At 44.0% G+C, this 21,793-nt stretch overlaps 1 protein-coding gene across 2 annotated transcripts in view; it reads left to right on the forward strand.

Annotated features, from left to right (window-relative positions):
• The first annotated feature begins 606 nt into the window (after positions 1–606).
• BRD4 (bromodomain containing 4) overlaps positions 607–21,793 on the forward strand; it is an 86,426-nt gene continuing 65,239 nt past the window's right edge. For both annotated transcript variants that reach the window (XM_043911156.1, XM_043911157.1), the window contains exon 1: positions 607–734. The gene's annotated coding sequence lies outside the window, so the exon portion shown is untranslated. The remainder of the gene's footprint in view (positions 735–21,793) is intronic.

The raw sequence follows: 21,793 nt of genomic DNA on the forward strand, positions 1-21,793 counted from the left end.
CCTCCGTCAGCCCGCAGGTCTCCTCGCTCGGTCTGAAGTGTTTCCTCTCCGTCTTCGGGATCCCAACTCCCGGTCTGTGAGGTCCCCTCTCAGTCTGAGGTGTATCCTTTTCGGTCTCCGGGGTCCCCTCACGGTCTGGGGCGGGGGGTCCCTCTCGGTCTGCAGTATCTCCCCTCTCGGTCTGCGAGGTCCTCTCTCCCAGTCTGAGATTTCTCCTCCCTCGGTCTGCGGGGTCCCTTCCCTCCGACGAAGCGGTCCCTTACCTCAGGTGTGCAAAATCTCTTGTCAGCTCTCACCCTTGGTCTGGGTTGGGGTGTCAGAGGGTGGGGGTGGTCTCATCTCTCCGCGGACCGCGACCACCTGCTTTCCCCACTCACCGCCCCGCCACCAGCTCGCTTAAGCTCGCTCTCGCTGGTCACGGTTTGGGGCGCGCACGCCGGGCGGCGGCAGCGCGTGACCGCGCGCGCAGCGTGCGCGGTGACGTCAGTGCGCTGGCGGCGGCGGCGGCAGCGGCGGCGGCGGCACGGCTGTTTGTTCTGCTCTCCCGCAGCCGAGGAGCCAAAGCGGGGGCTGCGGCGGCGGCGGCTGCCGGCAGTGCCCGCGGCCGAGCGGGGCCTGTGAGCGCGGCGGAGCGGCGGGCGCGGCGGGCGGGCCCCGGCGCCGCGCAGGCAGCCCGAAGAGGAGGGGGCGGCGGCGGGCGGCTGGCGGGGGCGGCGTGCGGCCTAGCGTCTCAGGTGAGGACCGGTGCCCTTCGGGGCAGCAGACGGCGCGGGGCGGCCTGCTGGGGCCCGCGGCGCGGTCCGCGTAACCTGCATTGCGTAATGGGGCTGGTGCGCCAGGAGCTACGCCATCGGCGCGGCGCGGGGGCGGGGAGGCCGGGGCGACGCGGGCTCGGGCCTGCGGGCCTCCCGCGTCCCCGCGCCGCTCGCGCCGGGCCAGGGCCGCTTGCGCCGTTGGCGTCGGGGCGGCAGGGCGGCTCGCGGGCGCCCCGCCGTTGGCGCCACCGCCCCCCGGCTCCGGCTGGGCGGCCGGGCAGGGGCGCGGGTGGGGGGCGCGGGCGCAGCGGCGGGGCGGGCGGCCGGGGGCGGGCGGGGGGCGGGCCGAGGCGCCCGGCACTTCCTGTCGCCGCCATTTTGTCAAGTGAGGAGGAGGAGGAGGAGGAGGAAGAGGCCGCCGCGGAGTCCGCGGTGCGCCTGGCCCGGGTAAGTCCGGGCCCGGCGTGGTGGTCACGAGCGCCGCTGTTCCCGGCCGCGGTCCCTGGGGCGGCCTCGGCCTCGGTGTTCACGTGGGGCGGCCCGACGCGCCCTCCCTCTGGAGCTTTGGTCCTCTGGCTCAGGCCGGGGCAGCGCGCCCCCGCCCTCATTTCCTCACCTTCCGGACTGTCCCCCGGAGCTCTGCGGAGAACGGAGCTGGTCCCCAGGTGGAGAGAGGAGGCTGCCGCCATACACCTACCGGGAGAGAGGCTGTTGGGGGTGGGAGCCGTGCTCCGAGGGGCGAGCCTGGCCCCCTTTACCCACCCACTCCCGGCACGGCAGCTCCTCACTGGGTGCTTTGTTTTGCTCGGTCGGTGCTCGCTGGCGTCCTTTCCACCGTCTCTTCTATTTGCAGTATTGTGCGTCGTGGTGGTTTGGGGTGGGGATGTGGGGGAGTTGTGATTCAGCGAAATAAAATGACCCTCCCCTCCAAAACGGAAATAGCACAACTTCTCCCGACTGAGATACCCCTAAGGCCCAGGCTTGGATGAAGATGGGAAATCCCACTCTGGTGTAGTGGACTGTACAAATACTTCTGTTCAGGCCTGTGGATGAGTCATGTGCTTTATACTGTGTGGCTGACCTCTGTTTTACTCAAGATCACGCATTGTATTTTGAAGTGTTATTTTTGTTTACTCATTTAACGTTTTGTGCAACCTTGTCCTGTATATGGTCTTGGCCCTTGGGTTACTTTTTATGTGTGTGCTGGATGCAAGAAGTAACCTCTTGGAGTCTGCGCCTCATGAGAATTAAAGTGCTTTTCTTACCTTCAAGAGAGTTTTCTCTGTCTGTGTTTACAAAGACCATCAGAGTACCTCTAAGCCAGTGGCTCTTTGGTGCTGTAATAATGTTTGGGAGATTTCTGTGAATGGGGCTGTCAGGTTCCTTAAATTGCTGGTTCTTGGTATTTAGTTCTTGGAGGTTGTAAAGAAGGCAATCCCCAATAGGATTTATGAGTATGTTACCAGTTTCAAGAAGTTTTTGGATGGCACAGTCTGTTTTATGACCTTGCCAGTAATCTGGTAAAACATTATTTTCGGTTAAATTTGGATGGGGTTTATCTTTCCACCAAGGTTTTAGGTAACTAACCTGTTCTCCCCCCAGTCTTCAACCTGGGAAAGATAAACTTCTATGATTTCCCTCAACCAAATCGAGAAAAGTCTGAACTGAAACAAATGCATTGCTCCCTGTTACCTGCTATACCCACTTAACCTTAGTAGGAAACATAGTATTTAAGGGTTCAAGCTGTGGAGTGAGTCTCTTAAGATGGTTTTACTTTGTCTTATCTGAGGACGTGAACCCACATGTGTGCATCTTGCTAGAATTCAGCCCCAACCAAATTGCTGAAGATAAGAAATTTTGCTAACCGATGAAAGTTAGAACATGAAAGTGACTGCATTTTAAGGATGGGTTGGCTGTTTTGAGGTGTCTTTAAGGCTAACCTCCCTGGTTGAGAGGGTGATGAGGAAAAATATTACAAGAGAATCATTGGCCACTTTGTAAAATTTCCACTAAATTATTGAATTGTTTAACAGAATTTAGACTTTGTTTCCAAAAGTTACCCCTTTGAGCCAGTTGTTGTGATCTTTGAACTAAATTGCGCTTTTGGACGTGGAGGGGATGCAATATTTTCATGTTACACAATTCAGGTTATTGAATGACTTGAGATTATGAATTTCAGAAGGAGATTGGAGTCTTTTTATTTAAAATTTCAGTAAAAACCGTTTGGTATCTGTTTGGTATCAATGATGTGAAGACCCTGGGCTGTTAAACCTGTTCTGAGAGCCCACTGTCGTTGTCTGTATCAATGGTGTGGATGTAAACCGTTTCAAATTCTCGTTTTGAATAAAATTGTAAAGTAGACATGTTTGTCTTTATGTTCCAGGTACATCTGTAAAACGGGGGGGGGGGGGGGGGCGCAAGGGCTTGTCATTGAAAACTGCTGCTGATGTTTAATAAATCTTTGTGATTTTTAGTGTTTAGAAAGGTGAACATTTGCAAGGTGAGAATTGGGATTCTTTGCTGATGCTGACATTTAATTCATAAGACATGAGTTTGTTAAAAATAAATAAAATTTCGTTAAATTATACTTAAAAAATACCCCACAAAATGGAATGTGAGTTCCGTGAGGGCAGGGTTTTGTTTGCCAGTCTTTGCCTATTTTTATTCTTTAGTGTATCCTCAGCACCTTTGAAGAGCAGCTGTGATATTCTTTGAGTGAATAAACTGGAGAGATAATTGAAGAAGAATTTGGCATGCCCATAATACCAAATGCAAATAGTTTCTCTTAAATCATTAAAATATTAACGGGCATAATTAGTAAGTAGTGACTTTCAGGGAATGTGAATTTTAACTAAGATAACGCTAAGGTCTCTAATTGTGGTAAACTTATTAATAGTTGGAGCAGCATGACATGCAGTTGCCTCTGTGCGCTGTCTACTGTACATTTCCCACTTTGCATTTTGAAATGTGGTGAGTGAGTTTGGATTGTGGTTCAGTCCTGACCTGGGAAAAGTATTTTAAGAGGGAGATGAAGTGGGTAATAAATAAGTATGGGTAGCATTTCTTAATGTGAATCTCATTTTGTCAGTAAAAATAATTTTTTTTAAAAAAGGCATCGAGCCCTGATTTCACGTGATTGACCAGTCTGTTTCATCAAATATTTTTTGAGCTTCTGCTATGTATAAAGAAAGACAAAAAGATATTTGCACGATGATTTCTTTATGGCACATATAATTTTAATTAATGTATTCACCCCCAAACATTGGATATAAATTATATACATTTTGAGCGTTAGGCTATTATTGTAAAATCTTATTGTTTTGTTTTTAGTCATTTTGTAATAGCTTTATTGAGATATTGTGCACGAATGATAGTTCACCAATTTACAGCGTACAATTCAGTGGTTTTTTAGTATATTCAGAATGGTACAGCCACCACCACAACCAATTTGAGAACATTTTCATCTTTCCAAAAAGAGATCCCTATTCATTAGCAGGCACTCTCTATCCCTTCAATCCATGGCAACTACTGATGTACTCTCTGTGTCTATAAATTTGCCTCTTCTGGGTATTTCAGGAATTGTACAATATATATAACCTTTTGTGCCTGGCTTCTGTCACTTGGTGTAATGTTTTCAAGGTTTATGGTGTAGCATGAATCAGTACTTCATTTCTTTTATGAGTGAATACTGTTCCCTTATGTGCATATGTCACATTTTATTTCTCTGTTCTTCAGTTGATGGGTATTTGGGTTTCCACTTTTTTGGACTATGGTGAATGGTGCTGCTCTGAACATTCACGTACAAATTCTTGTGTGGACATTTTGTATTGATTTCTGTTGGATGGATAGCTGGGAGTGGAATTGCTAGGTCGTGGTACTTAACCATGTGCGATGACTTTTTATTGCAGTGATTTTTCTAGTACTTTCATGGAGGGGTTAAAAAAGAAAAAAGCTTAATGGAATGTGGTGTAGCCATTTAGAAAAATGGGGAATGGAAGTACAAGGATGCCAGCCTGTTGACCTGTGGTATAATCTGCATGGTTTGATCCCCGTTTGGTTTCTTAATTGTAATTGTTAGAGAACAGCTTGAAGTGCTGATGAGGTACAGAGAATAGTCTGGAAGATGCACCCCAGTCTTGTACCGTTGCTGTAAAATGTTTAAAAACACTTAGGGTTTTTTTCCCCCAGTCCAAACAGGCTACAACTGATTAAACTTGATTAAACTGCATCCACATGGGCCACTGTAAATCATGGGATATATTCCATTCTAAAGAAATAGATGGAGAGTGAGTCCAGTCTCAAAGTTAGGGCAAAGCAGCCGTCTGTCCAGCTGTCCTGTAATAGCACTGGTTGGTCCACATCATTTGCAAAAGAGATTGTAAGGGTTTTCTGTGCTTAGCTTTTCAAAAAATATTACACTGTGAACATTTCCAAAATGCTCTATTTTAAATGGGTGTCTAAAATTCTATTACATGAACATACCATAATTCTGCTGTTTGTGGTGATGATTTTCAAGTTTTCCCCTTTTTTCATCTCTAGAGATGAAATTACCAGACCAGAGGGGGTGTGTTTTTGGAAACTTGGTACAATTTAGTTTTCTGGAAAAGTTCTATGACTTTCCTTTTATCCAATCAAACTTGACAGTGTCTTGTTTATAAGGATGAGGCTTTTAACAACCCCCAACAAATAGCAATTAGGTAAAACCCAAGTGTGGTCTTGGTGTTCTTTGAAGCCTTCTGAGAAGCAGAAGTGTCTCGAAGATCTTGCTCTTTGACCTTTCTTCTCTCCTGCCCAGAGTTGGACTTTGCTTCCTGAAATCAGGTCTCAGAATTCCTGACTCCATGATAGAAGTCCAGTGTAATCTGAATGCTCTGGGGAAGGCTTGAACAGCCTCTTGGCATCCAGTCCTGTCTCATTTTTGCTGACCTGCTCCAAGGACTGATACTGCCAGGGTGGCACTGTAGACCCCAGTTTGAATCCTGGCCCTCTTGCCTGCTGTGTGACTTTCAGCTTCTCACTCGACCTTTCGCAAACTTCACTTGTCCACCTTTCAGTTAAGGATAAAGTGAGGTGGTGCTCTCTCAAGGTTATTTGCTGTCATTACCCAGGGTGAAGAATGGAAGTGGGGAGAGGTATTAGAAAGTAGAGCGGCTGAGGGTTTGGAAGATGCACCAGCTGACATGCCTGGACACTGTGTCATCAGGTGATACCAAGATCAGCCAGGTGCCTTTCAGATCCCCCTCTGTGCTGTCAAGTCTTCCTTCGAGTGAACTCTGAGTAGAGCTCAATGGGGGAGGTGATTTAAAGTGTGGATTGGGTTTTTTAAGTGAAGATTTGTCTTTACCTGATAATGAGATTAAAAGTGGGGGATAATGGGATTAATGGAAATTCAGCAAGCTCTGGGGGTGCCCACCCTGGGATATTGTTGGCTGTATAGTTTTGGGGAAGGTGGTCCAGTGTATTTTCAGTCCTAAGATGAAACCGAACCATTTCATTAAAACCTGGTTATGTGAACAGTGGCAACAGCTGTCTGAAATTGCTGGTGGAGGAAGTCTTTCCAAAGCACAAGCACAGCGTCTCTCTGTGCCTTCCCTGCCTGTTTGGCACTAAATTAAAGTACATTGACATTTGGACTCGGTGAGAGGATTCTGGTCTCCAGGAAGGTTTGTATCATGAGTATCACAAGTCAGGGTCTCCTTGGAAAGGAGGCAGGCAGTTGTATGGTGGGCCAGGAAAGTGGAGTTGCTGGCTGGGAGGCTAAGTTCCTGCTGATGGACTCTGGGCCTGTTGACCAGAAGAAAACCAGTCAATGCCAGTCGCCTTTACTAGGGACTGTCAGGATCCAGTTCCATGTGGAAAGCTTTTCGTGTGTGTGTATGAAACCCAATTGAAGAGTCTATTTCTTTCAGAGATTGATCAGATATAAGCATTTAACTGAAAGTTAGGAGCACCTAAATGAATATGTATTTCTTCTTTTTGATCTGTGACATACTTACAAATAAAGGGTTTTTAAAGGTCACCCTAGGTATAGGTTATTCTGTGATTTGTTCCTTGACAAGTGTTGGCCTGTTCTCAATGTAGCAAGTTTCAGGACTTCAGGCTATGGCTAGCAGAGTTGGGCTTGGGTGGAGCTGTGTACTGAAAAGGGAGACCTGTGGAGTCCACGTTGGGGCATCAGTCCCAGCCCTACCTCCTTCTGACCTTGACCTCAGCCTCAGGCAAGTTACGTAATCTCCCTACACTTCAGTTTCCTTATTGGTAAAACAGGATCTGTATGTTTAAGCATTGACTGGGTAGACAAAAGATGGGGGTGCCTGGCATCTGGGTTGTATTAAGATAGGGAAGGGAAGGGGGTCTCTGACTTGTACTATATTTGTTTGGCGGGGGGGAGTGCTGCTTTTGCTCTGCCGAAGGGTTTCAAAAATAGCTGCGCAGGCCTCAGTGTGCCTGTGGTCATTTCTCTTGTTTTGGTGTGCACTTAAGGCTGAAACTTTGTTTCTAGTTACTCTCATGCCAAGAGACACTGGCACATTGTGGAAGCACTGCCAGGGAGAAGTGTTGGGCTTGGTATTATGCAATTTCTAGAAACAGGAATTAGTAGTTTCTGTGTCTTTGTGTGTAGCTAACATACCCCAGGCAGTAACACATACATGCCTACAAGCGAATTGGCCTTTGAAATTATTTTGTGTAAAAGAGAGAGAGCAAGATAAATTGAGGGATTTTACACTTAAAACATTCTTCACTATGTTTGAGGAAACATACATTTCAGGTGAGCAAATTCTGAAGGTTGAAACAAGAGGACTGCATGGAGCGTGAACCTGCCAGTGCAGGCTGTGCGAGCGTGCGCCTGTGCCTCCGTGCCCAAGAGGGAGAGAAGGAGCTGGGCTGGACGTTCTGCATCTACTGTGTGCCTTCCTTGGACAAGTTGCATATCCTTCCAGGCCTCAGTCTCTCATATGTTCAGCTCAGTCGGGTCCAACTCTTTGTGACCCCATGGACTGCAGCACGCCAGGCCTTCTTGTCCATCACCAGCTCCTGGAGCTTACTCAAACTCATGTCCATTGACTCGGTGATGCCATCCAACCGTCTCACCCTCTTTTGTCCCCTTCTCCTCCCACCTTCAGTCTTTCTCAGCATCAGGGTCTTTTCAGATGAGTCAGTTCTTTGCATCAGGTGGCCAAAGTATTGCAGTTTCAACTTCAGCATCAGTCCTTCCAATGAATATTCAGGACTGATTTCCTTTAGGATGGACTGGTTGGATCTCCTTGCAGTCCAAGGGACACTCGTGTCTTCTCCAACACCACAGTTCAAAAGCATCTATTTTTTGGCGCTCAGCTTTCTTTATCATCCACCTCTCACATCCATAACGTGACTACTGGAAAAACCATAGCTCATATGTAAAAACGATACCTCATATGTAAAATGAGGTAACAGATTTGGGCTCCAGTGAACTTTGACCACAGTCTAGGTTTTAAGAGAAAGTAATTCTTGTTTTGGGTCTGTCTTTCAAACTCTGGATTATGAAGTGAATTTAGTAGGTTGAAATCATTGTTTGGGGGTGGGGGAGGAAATGTCAAAGGGTGTTACACATTTTAGGGTATTTCATAAAACCTTTGCTGTGATTCTGTGTATTGTGTACACGGCGAAATCTGTTTCCTATTGTGACTCTTTTCAGACTAGTATGAAATAGCCTTGTTTTAGATACCACTCATTGTTAACTGTGGGTACTCTGAATTTTTTTTTTTCTTTCTTTTTTTGGTGGTCATTTTACAATCATTTCTTTATCATTTGCCCAAGGTGTTTGTCCTGGATATGCTTTCTAGTAGCATGTGAACTGCATTGATCTTTAGTTTCTTTTCTTCCTTGTACTGTGCTTGCTAGAAACTCTTTGGAGGGTAGAGTGGGATGGGGAAGTTGAGGAGAAAGCACGTGGGGAAGGCTGTCAGCAGATTGCAACAAGCAAAACAGTAAAGAGTATTTTGTGTGTGTGTTTGGGGGGGGGGGACAAGTTATTTTTACTCTTGAGATCATGTCCTCCCAGCTTTTTAATTAAGCAAGATGTTAGTTCTAAAGGAAATGGCTATATTGGTTACTTACCTATGGTATCAATAACAAACACAAAACAAAAGGGGATTTGTTGAAACAAAATGGAATTTGCTGGTTGATGTAGTAAGTCTAGAGTGGACCTCAGGCACAGCTGAAATCGGAGACTCAAATGGGGACATCAGACCTGTTTTTTATCGCTGATACCCTGACTTCGAGATCAAGAGTGATTCTTCCTGAGTCGTGCTCTGATGACAGAAGACACTGGCTTGGATCATTGCCCATCCCTGACCATGTTCAGAGTGGGAATGCCAAGCCACCTCACTCGAACATAACACATTCATTCATTCATCTCTGCCCTCCACTTGCTCACCTCCAGTGGCAACCCCAGCAGCATCTTGCTCCTCATTGTGAGTCATGCTAGATGGGATAATTTTTTTGAACAGTCTCCATTTTATATTTGAAGTAGAGTACCCCCTATCTTGAAGCAATAAATTTGGATGGCTGAAGGGAAGTTAATTTTCGATACTTGGTCATAAAAACCAGAATTAGCTGCAATCAGCTTATAACGAGTTTCTCAAGAAAAAGGATAAAGTGAAGATAGTTAAGGATGTGGATATTCCAAATCCTTGGTCCAGAATTAAATGAAAGACATGATTTATACCAGGTTCAGGTACAGAGTGATTTGCTGTGGGGACTCAGGGAGGAGTCAGCCAAGTCTCAGTAGCCTCTTGGGTGGATAAGAAGACTCCAACCGCTGGTGATAGAGCCTAATTTGATCAGTAAACAGCCCTCAGGAAGCACAGGGGTGAGATAGGCTTATAACATGGAAGGAAGTGCAGGGGAAGACTGGGTTAAGAGACCAGGTAGGTAAACATCAGCATATTCATTCATTCATGAAATTGTAATGGAGAATGAATGTTTCAGTAGACTGGATTCATCTTTGTCCACACAATAACTACATTTGTAATTTTGCCATTTGTTAAGCTGTTTCTATACTTAAATTCTTGTAAAGTCTGCTGCTTGGCATTCCTCTAGTATTACAGAAAGCTTACTCAGATTTCCATAATCAAAAACAAGTGTTAAACACTGCTAGAGTAATCATTTTCCTACAGTTCTTTCTGTTGGATTTATTCAGTTCTTTAGGGACTCAAAATAATTGAGGATCCAGTGGCCAAGGATAGATGAGCTCTGCTTCTCTTTAGAGCATCAGTTCTTAATTTAAGGGGAGGTTGGAGGTCCCTTTGAAAAGGTGACAAAGCTGTGGATCCTTTCTTCAGAAAAATGCATATGTGTGAACATTGAATAGTTAGGGGTAGAGGCATTTCTTAGAACCCTAGAGCCCATCCAAGAAGCATGTACTAAAATGAATATCCTGGAGTTTACTTTGTGAATGAGAAGTTATTATGTTAATTAAATGACCTGTGATGATTTTGAAGACTTTCGTTTTTGCATGTATCCTGCTTTTCCAAACATTTGCAGTTTTTATGACCCTAGGAAACAATGTGGAGCACCCATTTTGGTTTATCCTTGTGGAAAATCCTCCAGAGGCTTTCTCAGAGCTGTCAACCTGTGTTAGCTGTGGTGCAGATCTGCCCAGGGGCCTTCTACACCCCTCTTTTTCAACTTGTTCTTTTTCTTGGGTATGAGGAATGTCTCAAAATGCCAGACTGGGCCTATTGGAGTGGCTGCGGGTGAAGGAAGGTTTTTGTTCTAGGGCTCTTCGCTGAAGCAACTTCCGCTGTTCATAAAACTGTTTTCCAGGATTTGGTGTTGGCGTGGAGCCTTTGCTGCAGAAGGTAATCCAATGGCCTTCTAGCCAGCCTGATCATTTGGTTGTGCTGGATATGGGTAAACTTAGAAAGACTCGTGGATGTGGTCCCTTATGTGGCTTAGTGCCTGCTTTTAGCTGTGGGACCTTTTTTTCCATGCCTGCATTTGAACCTGCAGACTGAGGGAGACAGAACTTGTGGGATGAGAAAATGCCATTCTTCAGCGTGGTATGTGTGTGCTTAGGGATTGAAACGTGCTGCACAGGTGCTGTGCATGATGCCATTCTTCTCTCTTCCAGATAAATCCTTTGTCTGGTAGAAGGAAGGGGAAATTCAGTATCATTAGCTTGAATAATTCATGCTTTGTAATTGGGGCAGAGTTGTCAAAGGATGCAAAGTAACTTGTATTACTTCTAGGAATAGTGCATATTGTTTTAAAAATTGAGTAGAGTAAATTTTAAGGTCTTAGTGACTTTCTTCAGTGGTTTGTGAATGGGGCAGCATCCTACCTAGCAGATAGGGAGGGAAAGACTTGTGACAGAGTGCGCGGTGGGGGAAACTAGGCCATCGAAAAACAAATTGCTTTTGGCAAGGTCACTTTCTTTTTAGGGATGATAGGGGTCTGTTGGGCAGATTACCTCACTAGTGCTGACCAGGTGATTCCTGATTGACTGGTTTTAAGATTCCATTTCTGGGAGAGCCGAAACTAATTAAGCTGTGGTTTGTTGACCTGGGGCTCATTCTGGGCCTGTTTTCCTCTTTTTAGCAATATCAAAACCTCTTTGCTTTCCCCTAATCTCTAAAGTTTGAATTAAATTTATATGTGCTAATGCATATTTCCCCCATTCATTTTCTATTGGTCTTTGGCTGTAATTAATCCCTTTGCTCTGCCCAGTTGAGTTACAGTCTTATGTATTGTACAGACATGGCTTTGTTGCTTAAACAGTTTGCTCTTTTTCTTCTGTAATTAAAAGAAATAGAACTTATATGAAAGAGTTTTATAAGAGGTGGTACCACCCATGTGTAGGTTGTTTTCACTCATAATCTTCGTTTAAAGTTTTTTAGCTCTGAAGTACTTTAAATTATATTTGAAAAAAAAAACCTGCTAAGTAATGAAGTTTGCATATGTGTCTTCATTTTCCTTTTGATTCCAGGAAACTATTGTGCTCACAGATTAGTTGTCTGGAAGTAACACCACCTTCATGTTCATCTATTTCAAGATAATAGCTCACATATATCTGTAATCCCAGGAGTGCAGTTTTGACTCTAACATTGGAGCTGACAGCCTGCACCGTAGCTTGCCTGTCCTCAGTGTCATTTTCAGGACACCTGTGGGCCTCTTTGCTCTGGAAGCCCATCTGAGTACTCTTCCCTTAAACTTGTGAGAGCTGGGTACCTTCCCTGGCCTGTGACTCTTTAAACACCCCAGCCCCCCAATTGTTCACCTTGAGACAGTTGCTTATCTTTGATCATTGACTCTGTGAAAAGGAGTTAGCAAGTAGTTTCCTATGAACAGATTTCCTTTCAAAGGATAGAAATACCTTTTCTGAATAGATCTTTTTTGGTTTCTTGTTGTTTAGTTAACCAAGTCATGTCCAACTCTTGCGACCCAATAGACTAGCCCGCCAGGCTCCTCTGTCCATGGAGTTTTCCAGCAAAAAATACTGGAGTGGGTTGTCTTTTTTTGTTTCTTCAGTTCAGTTGTGTCTGACTCTTTGTGACCCCATGGACTGCAGCATGTCAAGGCCTCCTGGTCCATCACCAACTCCCGGATTTTATTCAAACTCATGTCCATCGAGTCAGTGATGCCATCTAACCATCTCATCCTCTGTCGGCCCCTTCTCCTCCTGCCTTCAATCTTTCCCAGGATCAGGGTCTTTTCTAGCGAGTCCATTCTTCACATCAGGTGGCCAGAGTATTGGAGTTTCAGCTTCATCATCAGTCCTTCCAATGAATATTCAGGACTGATCTCCTTTAGCATGGACTTGTTGGATCTCCTTGCAGTCCAAGCGACTCTCAAGAGTCTTTCCCAACACCACAGTTCAAAAGCATTAGTTCTTCGGTTCTCAGCTTTCTTTATAGTCCCAACTCTCACATCCATACATGACTGCTGGAAAAACCATAGCATAGCTTTGACTAGATGGACCTTTGTTGGCAAAGTAATGTCTCTGCTTTTTAAAATGCTGTTTAGGTTGATCATAGCTCTCCTTCCAAGGAGCAGGTATCTTTTAATTTCATGGCTGTGGTCTGTTTCTTACTGCTGGCCTATTCTGAAGTGGTAGATTGGAACAGAAGTCCCTCAGCTTGCTGTCTGAGTCAGCCTTCATGTATGGAACTTCAGTGTGAATCACTTCCCTTTCTCCACTCTATTCCCCTGCACAGATGGAGCTTGTGCATCTGTTTATGATCCCTCCATTTTAGTGAATATTCTGAGTGATTACTGTGTGCCAGGTGTACTGTTTGTTGAATTTCTAAGACTTTCTGTATTCCTAAAGTCCTCTGAAGATAGGTACTGGTGTCATTTCTGTCTTACGGATAAGAAGTTTGACATCCAGAGAGCTCAGTCACTTGGACAGGGTTGCTGGTAAGTGTCAAGGCCTGGCTCTAGAGCCCAAGGGTTCATGACTAGGGAGGAAGGAATGTAATGCATGCAGATGGTTGGAATGGTACCTAATAGAATAAGGTAGATCTTGGAAGTACTCTCTGAGAGGTACAGGCCAGGCAGTCCTGGAAGGAAGAGACCATCCAGCTGTGAATGTTGGAAAAGAGATGACATTTAGGCTGGTCTGTCAGGATAGCTAAGGCTTGGATGGAGACCTGGATAGTGCTGCAAGCAAACACCTGTCCTTTGGAGGCAGTCCCCATGGCAGAGAATTACCAGAGGAGGGTCGTTGCTTTCACTGGACAGATCTTTTCATCCAGGATTCTGTGCCACTCTCCTGAAGAGTCTGATGAGGAAATGCAAACAAGTGGGATTAGGCTGCTTCCTGAAAAGGTTTCCACCAGCGCTTTGACTTGGTCTCACCTCCGTTTTCCCCTTGATACTCCAGTGGAAGTATATGAGTACAGAAGAGGAATTTTGGGGGAGCAGTAAGCTGGAGTGTCATCTTTAGCCCAGGCTTGTTAAATCAGTGCGAGCTGGATGATCTCTTAGGATTACCGTGAGCTGCACAGTCTCTAAGCTCTGCTTCTTGTAGGGTGAAATTGAATTCCAGCTCTTGGGTGCTTATTTCCCACATAGGGACTCTTATTTACAAGGAATTTCCTGCCGGAAGCAAACTTGCTGACTTGGATGATTCCTTCTTCGTGTGCGCATGGGACTTCCTACGTAATCAGGTGCTGTGTTCACTATTCTGTGTGTGAAGTGAGGATTCAGTGATGAGTAGGAGTGTCTCCCATGTTTATATGCCATGTACATTTAAAATGTGACTGGGGCTTGGGGGAGTGAGACAGGTGTTTCAGAGACCTTAGTATCTTCAGTGGTGAGCAGCAACCCAGTGTTAGAACGGTGGTAATTCATTTAACAAGTGTGCCTTGAAGAAATAGATGTTTCATTTTACTTTTAAAACTTTTCTTTCAATTTGTAAAATGGCAAATCATCTCATTGAATAAAGGTTTGGCTCTGAGTATCTGTGAAAAAACTATCTAGTCAAGAGAAAAGGGTAGATGTTAAACAAAGTGCCTGCAAAACTTGACTAGTAAGCTAGTTGGAAAGTACTGGGTTGGCCAAAAGGTTCGTTTGCTTTTTTCCATAAGAACTGTAGTAATGGTTAGCTGTCTTTAATGTCATCCGAAACAGCTTTGTTAGATTGTATGGTGACGGCTGTCATATCAGCATGCATTAAAAAACAACAACAAAAAGGTGAATTTTTGTGTGTGAAAGTGAAGTCGCTCAGTCGTGTCCGACTCTTTGTGACACCATGAATTTTTGTGTAGTCATCTTAATATTGAAGATGAAAGAAAAAGCAACATTTTCAGCATATTATGCTTTATTGTTTCAAGAAAGGCAAAAATGCAACTAAAAAGCAAAAAGATTTGTGCAGTGTATGGAGAAGGTGCTAGGACTGATTGAATGTGTCAGAAGTGTGTTTTGAAGCATTGCGATGGAAATGTCTCACTGCACACGGTGCACCACAGTTGAGTAGACCAGTTGAAGTTGCTAGCAATCAAATTGAAACATTAGTGGAGAATAATCATTGTTACACCACGTGGGAAATAGCTGATATACTCAAAATATCCAAATCAAGCGTTGAAAATCTTTTGTACCATCTTGGTTATGTTGATCACTTTGATGTTTGGGTTCCACATAACTGAAGCAGAAAAAAACCTTCCTGACAGTATTTCCGCATACGATTTCTTTACTGAAACATAACAGAAATGTTCTGTTTTTTTTAAATAAATTGTGATAGATGATGAAAAGTGGATACTGTACAGTAATGTGAAATGAAAGATTGTGGAGCAAATGAAATGAACCACCACCAACCACACCAAAGGCCGGTCTTCATCCAAAGAAGGTGATGTGTCTATGGTGGGATTGGAAGGAAGTCCTTTTATTATGATCTCCTTCTGAAAAGAAAACAATTATTTCTAACCAGTACTGCTCCCAGTTAGACTAGCTGAAGGCAGCACTTGATGAAAAACACCTAGAATTAGTCAACAGAAAATGCATTATTTTCCGTCAGGATAATGCAAGACCACATGTTTCTTTGGTGATTAGGCAAAAATTGTTACAGCTTGTCTGGGAAGTTCTGATTTGTCTGCTGTGTTCACCACACATTGGACCTTTGGATGTCCATTTATTTTGGTCTTTATAAATTCTCAATGGGAGAAAATTAAATTCCCTGATAGACTGTAAAAGGCACCTGAAACAGTTCTTTGCTCAAAAAGGTAAGTTTTGGGAAGATGGAATTACAAAGTTGCCTGAAAAGTGGCAAAAGGTAGTAGAACAAAATGGCGAATACATTGTTCAATAAAGTTCTTGGTGAACTTTAAAGTAATAAACTTAGTTTTACTTTAAAAACCAAAGGAACTTTTTTCCAACTCAGTACATTATCAAAATATAATAGATTCATTGCTGCATAATTCTGTTCCTCTAAAACTCTAAAATTGCATATTTGAAATTCCCATCCTGTGGTACTGTGAGCTCCTGGCTTTTGTCACAAGACCATTGCCCAATTCCATGTCTTGATTGTTTGCTGCTTCTGCACTCCCTCCATATTTTAGGGTCCAGTTTGGAGCATTCTTATTTTACAGTGATCTGCCCAGTTTCTAGGGTTTCCCTTTTGGCTCAGTTGGTTAAAAAATCCACCTACAATATGGGAAACCTGGGTTCCACCGCTGGATTGGGAGGATCTCCTGGAGAAGGGGAAGGCTACCCACTCAAAGCAGTGCTCTCCAGTGGAACTTTGTACGGTCATAGAAACATTTGTTTTCTGGGTTATTTAGCGTGTTAACACTACATTCATGTGGCACATAAGGCCTTGAAAGTGGCTGGAAGACTAACATTGTGCTCGATTTGACAGATTTTAGAGAAGCTGGACTCATTTTAGTCCCATGGTGCTTTCAGGTATCTGTGTTAACATTGGCCAGTGGGCAGGTGGATGTGCAGTTCTAGAATTCAGGGGAGGGTTTGCCAGACTTGAAAGCTTTGGGCAATTGTCAGGAAGGGGGAGACATGAGGGACCTGGGACCAGCATTTAGATGAGAAGATAGTGGGGACTGAATCCTGATTTATGGATAGGAAGGTTTCTCCTCTATTCCTCTCCTCCACCCCTAGGAGGTTGGGAGAGGAATCCCAGAAAGGGCCTGGACTTGAGAGCCAAGCCTGTGCAGGATGAGAACTCAGAGAATTAGCCCTCATCAGGGTGAGGTCTTTGCCTTCGGAAACTATTCATCCTGGAGTTATCTAGAAAAGATAATGTTCTCTAGTCTCTGCCTGTCTTTATAGCCTAGAAAATCCCCCACCCCTCTTTGGAATTTGCGTTATCTGTCATCTTCCCTTCCACTCTCATTTTTGTGACCTTTAGGGGCAGGGCTGGATCATTTGACCCCATTACCTGTTTGTGGAGAATGTGAACTAAGGTTCAAAGCAGAGATTGAAGACTTGAGTTGTGACTCTAGAAGGTGCCGGTGGTGGGTCCACCTGGAGTGAGTCAACTGAGCAAGGTGGGCAGAAACCTGCCCACTGAGCTGTTGCTGGTGGGCTGCCTTTGGTTATACATGTTTCGTGGTTTCCAGCTCGGGAAACGTGAACATTTTCAGAGTTAATAGTGTTTATTGAGCACTTTCTGTTGCAACTCATTTGGCTCTTACACAAGCCTTGTAAGGGCCCTATTTCCATTTTAGAGTTGCAGAAGCTGCAGTGACACCATCCACCTATTTTTTCTAGTCAAAAATGCATAAGACAATTTTGCCATCTTAACATTTGTAAGTATACGATAGTGTTAACTGTGTGTACATTGTTGTGCAATAGATTCTGAGAACTTTCTCATCTTGCAAAACTGAAACTATAGCTACTGAAAACTCCCACCTTTCCTCTCTGCTTAGCCTCTGGCAACTACATTCTACTTTGTTTTTAAGAGTTTGGCTGTTTAAGATACTTCATACAGTGGAGTTATGCAGTCTTTGTCTTTTTATGACTGACTTGTTTCACTGAATGTAATGTCATACAGGTTCATCCATGTTATCGTTAATGCCAGGATTTCCTTATTTTTTAAAAGGCTGATTACTAGTCCAGTGTATATACACATACCACATTTTCTTTATCCATCCAGGTGTTTGTTGATGGACATTTAAATTGCTTTCACTTCTTGGCTATTTTGAGTATTTATTTATCCGTTGGGTCTTTGTTGCATCACATGGAATCTTCATTGCGGCTGGTGGACTCCATAATTGAGGCATGCAGTCTCTGGCTGGTTGCAGTGCATGGGTTTAGTTCCCCAGCCAGGGATCCAGCCTGTGTCCCCTGCATTGCAAAGTGTATTCTTAACCACTAGACCACCAGGGAAGTCCTGGCAATTTTGAAAATAAGTTAGACCTTGAAACAAGCTTGCAGAGGACTGTAAACTTCTTTCTCATGTTCTGATTTTGCTCTGAAACTGATTTGTGGTTGGGGGATTTTTATCAGGCAGCTATGAAAGATGGTCAAAAGGTATAGGAGATGGTTCAAGCAGTGGCACTGTGGTATTCAGCTAGCTGTTTTTCAGGGCATCCTAAAAGAAGCGACTGGTTAAAATTGAAATGGATCCCACCCTATCTTGGTTTCTCAAGGTCTGTCAGTTACCCCACAGCCCTGGCTTCTCAACCCCCGAAGTACCAAGACAGCGTTTTCCACAGCCATTGGTTTGACTTATGTCTTTTTTTTTTTAAGTTGTGGTATAGTTGATACACATTATTATATGTTTCAGGTGTACAACATAATTCACACTTTCAAAAGGTTATTTTCTATTTATAGTTATTGTAAAATATTGGCTATACTCTCCATGACTTGTGTCTTAATTTCAACCAGTCTAACCCTAAAAAGACTCACAGAATTATTGTAATTGAACATTTCTCCATGCATTGCCTCAAAATGTGACCAGAGCAGCTTACTTTTTAAATCCTGTAAGTGGGAGGGCCCTTACCAACTCATGAGCAGACATATCAGAGATGAGAGGTGTCTATAGCACCAGTCTCAGCAGACCATGTCTCTGCATTCAGTGTTCTGTGTCTTAAGCCTGGACAACTTTAGTAATTTTTTAATTTATTTTTGGCTGTGTTGGGTCTTAGTTGAAGCACACAGGATTTTCCTTGCAGCATGCAGGATCTTCATTGCGGCTCATAAGCTTCTCTGTTGTTGTGGTGTGTGGCCCACGTAGTTGTGACTCGGGGGCTCAGTTAGCCCATGGCCTGTGGGATCTTTCAGGGATAGAACCCATCTCCCCTGTATTGGAAGATGGACCACTGGACCACCAGGGAAGTCCCAAGCCTGGGTAACTTTAATTGCTTCATCCTGAGTCCTGTGCTTCCGAGTACCAAGCATCTCCTTCAAAGGGGAATGCAATAAGTTAGACAATTTGCTCCCCCAAAGGGAAGCAGCTTAGATTGCCCTGCACCCCCCCCCCCCCCGCCATTTTCAGAAAATCTGGTTATATCCTTATAAATACGACTATCCATTCATCAGTTCGTGAACATTTCAGTTTCTACCTTTTGGCTCTTGGGAATAATGCTGTGAACATTCATTTGCAAGTTTTTGTGTTTTTCTTTCTCTTGGCTGTATACCCGTGGTAGTATTTCTGCATCATATGTACTTTTGAGGAGCTGCTGGACTGTTCTCAGAAGTTACTGCCCCATTTTACATTCTCATAAACAATGTATGAGGACTGTAGTTTCCCCATATCCTTGCTGGCACTTAGGAATAATTTTTTTATTGTAGCTTTTTTTAAAAATTTTTTTGATTATCGCTTTTTAAACCTAGCAGAAGTTAAGTAGTTTTCAGCTTTTGTCTTTTTTGTTTTTTTCTTCTGATCTTTGAGTTGAGCAGCCATTGCAAGTTACTTTGTTTCTCAGTGTTCTTGAAGGCCACTTCCAAAGGCAGCTTCCACCCAGATGAGTCTTGTCATGTGACACAAGTTACAAGGTGACTGAATGCACGTGAAACACCTGGATGCCTGATGTTTTAAAGAGGTTGAATTTTAAGTATTTAATGGACTCGCTTTCTGTAAACTTTTAATCTAGTAGTGTCTTGATTTTTTTTCTTTTTAGATAATACAATGTTGGGATCTTGGGGTGAGGGTTCCAATCCACACTCTCCCTCCCAGTTTTTAGTCACAGGCACACATGCGTACCTGAATATAAAGATGTGTTTCAGAATCGATCTTGTCGTACATGTTGCCAAACAGCTTCTAGTCGAGGCCAGAGGATGCAGACTTGATTCATCAAGGATCTTAGGTAGACTGTGCATCAAGTTTTGAAACCGGCTGTAATTTTGAAGTCCCTTTTTTTTTTTTTTTTAAACTGTTAAACTGCCAGTGTCATTTTCCTGTCTTGGGAAGGGAGTGAGCTAGTCACTAAGTGTTCATGCTTAGCTGAAGTTCTCTGTACCTCCGATGTGTTTTATGCTGACCGTTAGAGCATGCTGAAAATGGAATGTACTACTAAGGAGGTGAGCAGATGAGCTATGACTGATGGTATTGAAGTTGAAAATGGACTCACAGGCTTTTGACAGTGATCTGGCAAAGACTCCTTAACCTCTCACCTCTGTTCCCCTATCAGTAAAATGGGATGACAGAAGCACTCCACCTGCCTGGAGATGGTGAAGATTTGTCTGGGATCAAGTGGCCCTACTGTTAGTGACGAGAATCAGGGACAGTAGAGGATTGCTTCTGCCTACTCTGGGGTGGTCTGATTTCAAGAAGATATGTAGTCATACTGATTAAAGCTGCAGTGGTTTTCACTTTAAATTCGAATGATTGTAATTTGTTTCTCAACTCGAGGGGACCTGGGACTACCTCATTCCTCTCTGGTTCCTGTGTGTTCCTTTCCGTACACATTTTCTGGCCCCATCCTGAATTTTGAGGAGACCATCTGATACTTTTGTCTCAGTTGCTTGTGTTGCTGAAAGATATGTTGTTCAGTCTTGTTTCTCAGCTTTGTTATCAATGCTGTGTACCATTTGCAGACTTCTGCCACTTCCTCATTTAAAGTTCATCCATATTGTGGTAGCTGTCTATGGGTAACTTATTTATTTTCACCTAAGTGTGAATGTATCAATTTGTTCCTGTTGGTGGACATTTAGGTCAGTAGATTTGCTTTTATTGAACAGAGAAGGGAGGGTGGAAGAGGCGCTATTGAAAAGCATTCTTGCTATAGCATTCTTTTGCATGTGTGCATGCATCCAAGGGGTATGCAGGTGTCTCAAGTGCCCTGGGAGTGGGATTACTAGGCCATCAGGGATACCTTAATGCCAGATTACTTAAAAGAAGCAGTTGCATCTGTTTACCTTCCCACATTGGAAAATGTTGAACCATGTTTTCACCAACATTTTGATATTAACAGACTTCTTATATTTGCGAGTTAATTCAGCTGTGAGCATCTTCTCATGTTTGTTTATTGTACTTGTTTGAAATACCTGTTTCTGACTTTTGCTCATTTTCCTTTAGCTTGTTTATCTTTTAAAATTGATTTGCAGCAGTTCTTTATATTTGAGTGCCAGATCTTTGTGTATAGTACATTTTACAAATATTTCCTCATAGTTTGGTATCTCTTACCACCACCACCACCATGTACACACACTTTTTAGTATCTTTTTAAAAAATATTTATTGTCTGTGTCAGTTTTTAGTTGTGGCACACAGAATCTTCTGTTGCAGCGCTTGGACTGTCCGGTGTACTTGTGGCATACAGGCTTAGTTGTTCCGGGCAGGTGGGATCTTAGTTCTTGACCAGGGATTAAACCCACATACCCTGCATTGCAAGGTGGATTCTTAGCCACTGGGCCACCATCTTCTAAAATTGATCAGGTTTTGCCTTTCATCCATCAGGAAATGATTTTGGGGTATAGGGTGAAGAATCATGCAGCCTCTGAATTCCTTGCTGGCTTGGTGGCCTCATGTAAATGACTGGTTTCTTTTAACATCAGTGTCCTTGGCTACAGAATGAGATTCTAATCCCTACTATGTGCAGGGTTCTTGTGAGGTCAGACAGCAAGCCTCAGTAAGCGTTCAGTAATTGCTCCTTGTTCTGAGTCCAGCTGCATTCCCTAAGCATGTGGACACTCAGGGAAAATTGGCACTTAACAGGGAAAGTTGTTGCTAGTACATTGCCTGCCAACTGCTACAACCATCGCAGCCAGGCTGGGTTTGACTGCTCCGCAAATCCCCCGGCAGGGCGCTGGTGGCTTGCAGAATGTTCAGCAGCGTGCAGACTTGCCTGGTGCAGGCAGGTGCTCAGTCTTAGAGCTTATTAGTGTAGATCTGATGCGTTGTAGAAGTGACTGCTTCCTAACTCTCCCATACAGTTACGAAGTTGAGTTTGGACATTCTAACCAGGAGCTGTGGTCCTTGAAAGGAGCTTAAGTGACTGCCAGCGACCACATGTGCAGACATCCAGTGTGTAAGTCCTGTGAGCAAACAAAACAGAAGGCTGGGGATCTGGTGGTGATTGGCATTTGTGTCACAGTATGCTTTCTCTGACTCATGGAGAGAATGGGCTGGGATTGTGTCGTGAGGTACAGTTAGAGATCCTG

The sequence above is a fragment of the Cervus elaphus genome, chromosome 9 (genome assembly GCF_910594005.1).
Source record: "Cervus elaphus chromosome 9, mCerEla1.1, whole genome shotgun sequence".
NCBI lineage: Eukaryota > Metazoa > Chordata > Mammalia > Artiodactyla > Cervidae > Cervus > Cervus elaphus.